Here is an 8,518-nt window from a genome sequence, read left to right on the forward strand (position 1 = left end):
GATGCATTTCCAGGTTGTCCTTTGAAACATGTCTTCAGTGGGAGAATTATTTGACATTCTCTTTGAATTATTTTGGCACTTACTTTAGCAGGAAAAAGAATCCAGTGCCCTTCCCTCCCTTTCTCTACTTCTGCTTTGGATGATTACTCATTTGAGTGCCCATACAGCAAACTCTGATCTAATGGGTGTCCGTGAGTCTGAACAGGGATATATATGGATGCAGTTCAGTTCAAGGGTGCTGCAATTTCTAGTAAGGGTTATTTTTTTTGTGCCTCAGAAGAGAATTCTGATTAATCTATTCGGAGGTGGCTATTGAAATTATCTTTTTTATCACGATCATTTAGTTGTAAGAGTCTCTTCCAGTAACATTTCTCTGCATCAGTGGCTGTTGAGAGAAGGTCTCCAGAAAAAATCAGCAGTTCACTCATTGCTTTGCCCAAATGTAGTTGGTAACATTAGTAACATAAACTTGTTCCCTACTTCCAAATAGGTATTTTCCTTATAAGAGGCTTTTTCTGATCCATAGGAATTTTCTCATGTATGCAGATTTCTTGGCCTATGTTCATGAGCTGCTTCCACTTGTCATTCACAAAAAGCTTAATAATAAAATACAGACTCTTACAGGATGCCAGAGAAAATTGGGCAAAACACCATCTGGAGCTAGAAACCATTTATTTAATTGTGCAAGTGTTTTGTTTTGTTTTTGAATCTTGGCCTATCTGCATAGGAAGTGCTAATAGAAAGTTAGGTGACCCACTGCAGGCTGTTCACTGTGGGAAATAACAAAATAAAGCAAGCTCACTCAGAGATCCTTTACACATCCATTTCTAGTGCTAATGAGGTACGATTCCCCTATGAGAGCCTGTGTCATTCCTTGCACAGGCCCACCGAATGAATACATTTAGGGCACAGAGATCAAATTAGCTATTCAATGCTGACTTCTAGTTCCTCTGTTCAATGAACCTTTCCGTGCTCTTGTTCCAAAATCACATCAGACCTGATGCTAGATAAAATTGGAATCTGGCAGAAAAATGACTTCCCTCTGTGAATGAGACTCTAATCAGCTCAAACAAGAAATTTGAAAATTGAATACTTTCAATTTTCTTTTTCAGGCTACATCCTGAATTAGATTGCTAACACTTTATAGTTACCAATAATTAGCCCAGGGTTAACATGATGAGAAAATGGTATCGGACTAACCTGATAGCCTTCTATGATGGATGACTGACTTGGTAGTTGATGGGAGAGCAGCAGATGTTGTTTATCTCAACTTTAGTAAGACTTCTGATACTGTCTCACATGACATTATCATTAATAAACTGGTAGAGTATGATCTGTGGAAGTGGACAGTGAGGTGGATTGAAAAATGGCTGAATTGCTGGTCTCAGAGGTTTGAGATGATCAGCATGAAGTCCAGCTCGAGTCCAGCTGTGTGCCCTGGGATTCGATCCTGATGCCAATACTGCTTAACATCTTAGCAATGACCTGGACAGAGGGACAGAGCCCACCCTCAGCAGGTTTGCCAGTGATACAAAATTGGGAATAGTTGTTGGTAAATTAGAGGGTTGTGCTGCCTCAGTAGGGTGGGAAAAAAGTGCCAGCAGGAATCTCACAAGGTTCAACAAGAGGAAACACAAAGTCCTGCACCCAGGGACAAATAGCCCCAGGCACCAGAACAGGCAGAGGGCAAACTGGCCCAAAAGTAGCTTTACAGAAAAGGACCTGGGGGTCCTGGTGGACAAGAACTTGACCATGACCCTGCAATGTGCCCTCGTGGCAAGGAAGACCAATGGTATCCTGGGGTGCATTAGGAAGAGAATTGCCAGCAGGTCAAGCGGAAGGATCCTGCCCCTCTGCTCAGCCCTGGTAAAGCTGTATCTGAAGTGCTGGGTCCAGTGTGGGCATATGTGGAACTACTGGAACAAGTTGAGCTGAGGGCCACAGTGATTAAGGGACTGGAGCATCTGATAGACAAAAAAAGGCTGAGAGTTGTGACTGTTCAGCCTGGAGAAGAGAAGGCTTGGGGAGAACCTCATGAATGTCTATAAATACCTGACGAAGGAAGTAAAGTAGACTGAGACACTTCTCAGTGGTGCCCAGTGACAGTATGGGATGCAATGGGCACAAACTGAAACTCAGCAAACTTCTAAGCTATGAAATTCTTACTGTGAGGGTGACTGAAGACTAGAACAGGTTGCCCAGAGAGGTTGTGGAGTCTCCCTCCTTGAGCATATTCAAAAGTCCTCTGGACTGGGTCCTGGACAACCCACTGTAGTCAACCCCACTCCAAGCTGGGAAGCTGGACTAGGTGATCTCCAGAGGTCCCTTCCAGCCCAGCTATTCTGTGATTCTGTGATTTGCCCCTCTACTCAGCCCTGGTGAGGCCGCATCTGGAGTATTGTTGTCCAGTTCTGGGCTCCACAGTACAAGAGGGATGTGGAGCTGCTGGAGAGAGTCCAGCGCAGGGCCACAAGGATGATCAGGGGCCTGGAACATCTGCCCTATGGGGAGAGGCTGAGGGAGCTGGGCCTGTTCAGCCTGGAGAAGAGAAGGCTGAGAGGGGACCTGAGCAGTGTCTAGAAGTACCTCAAGGGAGGCAGTGAGGAGGATGGTGCTGGCCACTGACAGAACTAGAGGTAAAGGCCACAAACTGAAACACCAAAAGTTCCACAGGAACTTAAGGAAAATTTTCTTGACAGTGAGGGTGTCAGAACACTGGAACAGGCTGCCCAGAGAGGTTGTGGAGTCTCCTTCTCTGGAGATCTTCAAACCCGCTTGGATGCAGTCCTGTGCCACATGCTCTAGGTGACCCTGCGTGTGCAGGGGGGTTGGACTAGATGATCTCTAGAATCCCTGCCAACCTTAAGCATTCTATGATTCTATGATTCCATGATGACAAATAAAAATGCTACGAGTACGTTCTTCTTCCATTCCAAGAGATCTGGCATATGTCTGCATTGTTTCACATTTATTCTGAAAAACCTCTATAAATTTGTGGGTTTTTTTTCCTCCTCAAATCATCTCATTTTATAATGTGTGTTTTTATAAATACTTAAATTTCAAAACTGTTTTTACTGCTTTTTTATTTCTGTTGAAACAACTCAGAAGGGCTCAGAGGAAATATACTCTTCCTTTTGTCTCATCGTAAAACATTTTGTACTAAAGTCCACTCCCTTATTTACAGGCAAATCCAGTGATGCATTTAGGGGTAGAGACCTACCAATGAGTTTCTGAACTGAGGGGGACAGGGTGTTTTGATATTTTGAATAATTGCAGAAACTATACAGCCAGTCATCAGTAATGACAAGGAGAAGAATCTAGCTTAAATTTCAGATTTGGGGTTATATTTCCAGTGGCAAAGAATAAAAACTTGCATTTTGAACACACAATATAAGGTCATTCCAAGTCAAATGTTACAAAAGGAATTTATAAACATGTGGTTCAGAATGGAACAGTTTGATAAGGCGCTGTCTCTCTCAGAGATAAACATAGTTTTAACAACTGTTTTATAGCAAATTTTTGCAGTGTTATGTCAGCCTAACACTATTTGGGATATATTTCTTAAAGGTCTAGCTATCAGGATCAAGTGTTACTTTAGAATCTCAGCATTAATCAAAGAAACAAGTGCATCTTCAGCCCCTAAAATCCCTGGAATCTGACAACTTGCAAATCATATTGCAAGGCCATACTTCTTGTATTTAAAAGTTTCAGCTCTGAACATTGAAATGAAAAAGCAAACTGTCTGGGATATGTTTGCACTTGTATGGCAAGCTGCCAATAATGCAGCTTCTGGCTAAGTGCTCTCAGCCTTTAACAGCCACAGCCTTCTCCTTTCCCTCATGCCACTGCACAGACCCCACGCTCTTGCTATTTTCCCCTTTCTCACTCAACACTAATGGACAGAGGGACCTGAAAACAGCAGCACTCAAGCAGTTGATTCTGCCTCCTCTCCTCATTCCTGCTGCTCTCATCTCCTTCTGCACCTGACCTGCAAGGAACCAAAGCAACAACTCCAGTGCAGAGCAAACAAGGGGCAGCTGCACAGCAGGTCTGTATCCCAGCTCTGGCCGTGATCCACTCTGCACGGCTGCCGCTCAGGCTGAAGGGTCAGACACAACTCATGTCCTCGGTGGCTCTGAGGGCCACGCAAGCATCAGTGTCACCATCGGCGTCACGTAGCTGGGGCGGAGGTCGCTGCAAGCGAACTCGGATTTGTTGTTCAGATACAGGACAAGGGGACTGAACTGCAATTCAGCATCACTGCAAAGAAACTTGGAAGGAAGATGGGAAGGAGAGTCCTCGTGTTAGGAAGCCTCGCAAGGAAAGGCTACTAAGGCTCTGGAGAAGTGCGATAATGTCACTGACCACCGGGGGGCAAACAAGCACCCGGCCTTCGCAGAAGGAATTGCTCCATCCTTGCTGAGTCACCAGTCCCTCTCCCTAGAAGAACAGGCACCCTCTCACCTCAAAAAAAACATCCGTTTTCTAGAAAAGGCAGCAGATCTCTGCTTAAAAGTGACAGGCAGGATCTGCTTTCCTCAGGCAATCAAGAGTGGAGAGCACTGTACTTTTATTTGCCTCCTTTGCAAGTGCACATGCAGGACATGCAAGCAATACTATGGTTTGATATCTCTGCATGATGTAAAGGCAACATCACTAACACACAGGTAAAAATTAATACATGGGGAACTAATACACTCCTTTTCAAAAGGGATCTTAATGGCAATGCGACCTTTTGTAACTAAACAAACAATGTATGGATCTGAGTGTGCTGTGGAGGGCATCACAGAATTGAGAAGTGTTTTTGACAATTTATAGTCTTGACAAGCAGCCCCAAGTGTTTGCAGCAGTAGCTAGAAAATGAGAAATGAATGCTGGAAACTTAGAGGGAAAGAGTTTATTTTATAGATACATATCTTTATAGCTTTATAATGACAAAAAATATTTGAGGAAATTTTACATCTAGTGCTTCCACCCTATTCCTCCATGGAGCAATCCATCTACGGTTTAGAAATACCCAATGCTGTCACTGGCACATCTCTTAGTTACACCAATTTCTCCCTTTCTTTTGACCTGTTGCAGGGACTCGTAATGATTTGCAGGCACCAATCCTATCACTGAGAGTTCTGCCAAGGCAAGAGACATTTGTGATTCATCTGACTAATGCAGTTTTATCTTGAAGTGTCTCCCACAAACCATTTGAATTGCGTGTTTTCAAGGAAACAAAGAAAGCTAATGAGATTGCCGAAAGAGATACAGAATGAAAATTGGAAAAACACAACTGTGACATTAACAACACTGCAAATACTTTAAACAAGAGAACAAAAATTTCCTGAATCTTCTACTTGTATGACAGGCCAGTTTGTTAAAGGGGAACAAATGATGTGTATTCCTAAGAAAAAAAGAAAGTATCAGGAAGATCAGACAGCTCACTTGTTTCCTGCTTTGTTTCCTTCAGCTGTTACCAGCTCTGTTGAAATGGGAGGGAGCTGTGATTATCTCAAAATGTCTCCTCTTTTCAACTAAATTTATCCATTTGCCTAAATGCACCACTGATTTTCTATGTATATTACAGCAAAACTAGATGAGAAAGCTTAGAGTCAGTGTCCTAACTTTGGCACTCACAACATCTTAATAAAAGCTGATAATAAAAGCTGATAAGTGCAATAACTGATCATATTGGTAATTTGATCCAAGGTCTAAACTCATTAATTTAGTACAGAAAACAGATTTTTTTAATCAGTAGAACCACAGTGCAATTCTTCAATGCCTCTAGCGCTGTTAGAAATACAAATTCCTGAGAAGGGAGAAAGTAAGTAACATTTTAAAAAGCTTTCACTGGCATTTGAAATATACTCGGAATCAACATCTGAAATATGGTCTCAGAATGAGCACCATCATAATTCTTCTGTTTAAACCTTTTAACCTTTTTTTTTCCCTTCCATTTTCTGCTTAGTTTTTTGTCTACTGCTATTTTTGAGAAGGACCCATGAGGCTGAATATTATTTTGAAGTCTTAGAAAGAAAGATAGCTGGCTTTTATAGGGATTCTTCCAAAGAAAAAGGAAATCTATTTTGTTCCTTATACTATAGTGTGCATTTAATTTTAAAAGGAAGGATCATGAGAAAGATGATAACCTGATCCCTTGAAAAGGCCACCTCTGAACAGATTTCTAAACAGAACTATTGATAAATGACGCTCACATCTACCTTCTCTTTGCATGATCACACTTAGTGTTCCGTTGCTACAGATCTACAGTCAGGCCACGGGTCTGGATCAATGCCAGCTTGTTCTGTGTGTAACAGAAGACAGACAGTGCAGACCATCTAAATTTTCATGCTTTGATGTCATTAAGCCTTAAAGAAAGCATTGACAAAGAGATAGGCAAACATTGCAAGGTTCTTTTCCACGGCCTCACATTATCATTACAGTTTTATCCTTAGTTATCCTACTGTTCCCTTAAAAAATTTCTCCTCTTGTGAGATACTGCTGAGTTAAGGCGAGTAACTGAGTTAGCGATCATAGAATGCTTAAGGTTGGAAGGGACCTTTAGAGGTCATCTAGTCCAACCCCCCAATTATGATGGCAATGAGACGTTTGTCCCACATTTTTTGCGTTCGCTTGTGTATCCCAGTTGAGGCCCTTGTGCTCCAGGCCATCCCAGCATCTCTACAATGTATTTTGAGCACCGTCCAGATAGGGACTCGCTTTTGCAAGCTTTTCACTTCCAGGAATACAACGAGAAGGACTAATGAAGAGCCACAAAATGAAAAGAGCCAAGTGCACCATGGCCTTTTCACAGGGAGGGAGGGAGGAAGGAAGGAGCTATGGAGAAAGGCAACATCTGCCATGCATTGAGCCCTGTCCTGGGCATACAGGGAGGCACAGTCATGAACATAGAAAGGCAGATGAGCCTTCCATGGCCTTGTTATAAGAGTTATAAGAGTTTACTCTAAAGGAGACCTTTTTTTGTTGTTGTTGTTGTTGTTGTTTTTGTTTTTCCTGAGACTAAATGATCCACCATTCACTTCAAACACAAAAACAGGGGAGTTGGACTAGATGATCTCTAAAGGTCCCTTCCAACCTTAATGATTCTATGATTCTACGAAACAAGAGGATGAAGTTGGTGCACCTGTGCAGAGACATCCTCAAGCCCAAATGAACCATTTATAAGTACTGTTGTACATTCATGCAGGGCTACTCAACAGTGAGGATGATTGAACAGCCTTGACTGAACATGTGCAACGAGGGAAACGTATCTGGCAACAATCTGTCTCTGTTCACTAATAATCCTGTATTAGCAGATGGCTACATGCAGCTTAGCACATAACATAGTAAATGGATTTGAAAATTTTCAGGATGGAAGATGCACAGCATAAATACACAATTTCACCTTCACAAACGCAGGACCTATGAAGCTCTGGGGATATTATAACAACAAGAATGAAGCTCCATATTCACTTAAATACAAATAATTTGACTTTAGCATTTACTGTATTGGTTAGAGGTCTGTAAAACAATTCATGATAATGCTTTTCAGAACTGAATTAATTTACAATATTCTGTAGAGAGCAAAAAATATTTCACTCAAAGCTAGACACATGCAGGAATATAGAGAAAACAGAGATACTACATTAATTAAGATATATACTGTGATATCCAGTGTGAAGATTTGAGTGGCCTACAAACATTCATAAAGTTCTTATTTTGACCTAGATTATTCTTCTAACTGAAATATTGAGGTCAAATGGCCAGACTTTTTAAGAATGAAGAAATTGTAGCTGCTTCCTGTAGCCTGATTGTTTAGGTACCTGAACAGGGATTTGCAGAGTGACTTTAGGCAGACTTTTATGACAAGCTTGGCAGGTATTTTCATTTAATTTATACATAAGCAGCAGAATGCACTGTAAAAGAATTACTTTACTGTAATGGGTTATGCTTTGAAGCAGTAGCCTTCAATCTTTTTAAAATCCAATCATACCCAAATTTGCTTCTGATGGCAGCTGGGAGGTAACTGATCCCATTTAATAAAACTGTTAATCATAACCTCACAGCACTAGAGATTTTGACATTTGTTCGATCCTCTTGCAACTTTTGTCTACTAAAGGGAATGGTCCAAACTTTTAAGATATTTTAAAAATAATATAAGCCACAGCTTTCATCCTCACTCTGCCCATTTTTATTACTTCTTCAATTTATTACTTCATTTATTAACTTCCACAAATTGCAAATGAGAAATATCTCAATGACTACTCATGTAGGGTATCAGGACACCATGGGCATACAAGCCATAATGTGCAATAGCATGTTAATACACTGGTCTTAGTATGAAGGAGGTAATAAAGTAGACAAAATAGAGAAACTTTCCATTTGATGCATTAGGCTGACAGCTTTACCAAGAGCCTTCACTTTATGGACAAGAAACACTCTGGAATTGCAACCATTCCAAGGAGGTAAAAGAAGAGAACGGGCCAGCAACCTCAGAAATGGCACCAGCACCAGTGCTCCTGAACCAGAA

This window comes from Tinamus guttatus, unplaced genomic scaffold (assembly GCF_059628265.1).
Source record: "Tinamus guttatus ecotype Peru unplaced genomic scaffold, ASM5962826v1 Tinamus_guttatus_pri_ptg000414l, whole genome shotgun sequence".
Lineage (NCBI taxonomy): Eukaryota > Metazoa > Chordata > Aves > Tinamiformes > Tinamidae > Tinamus > Tinamus guttatus.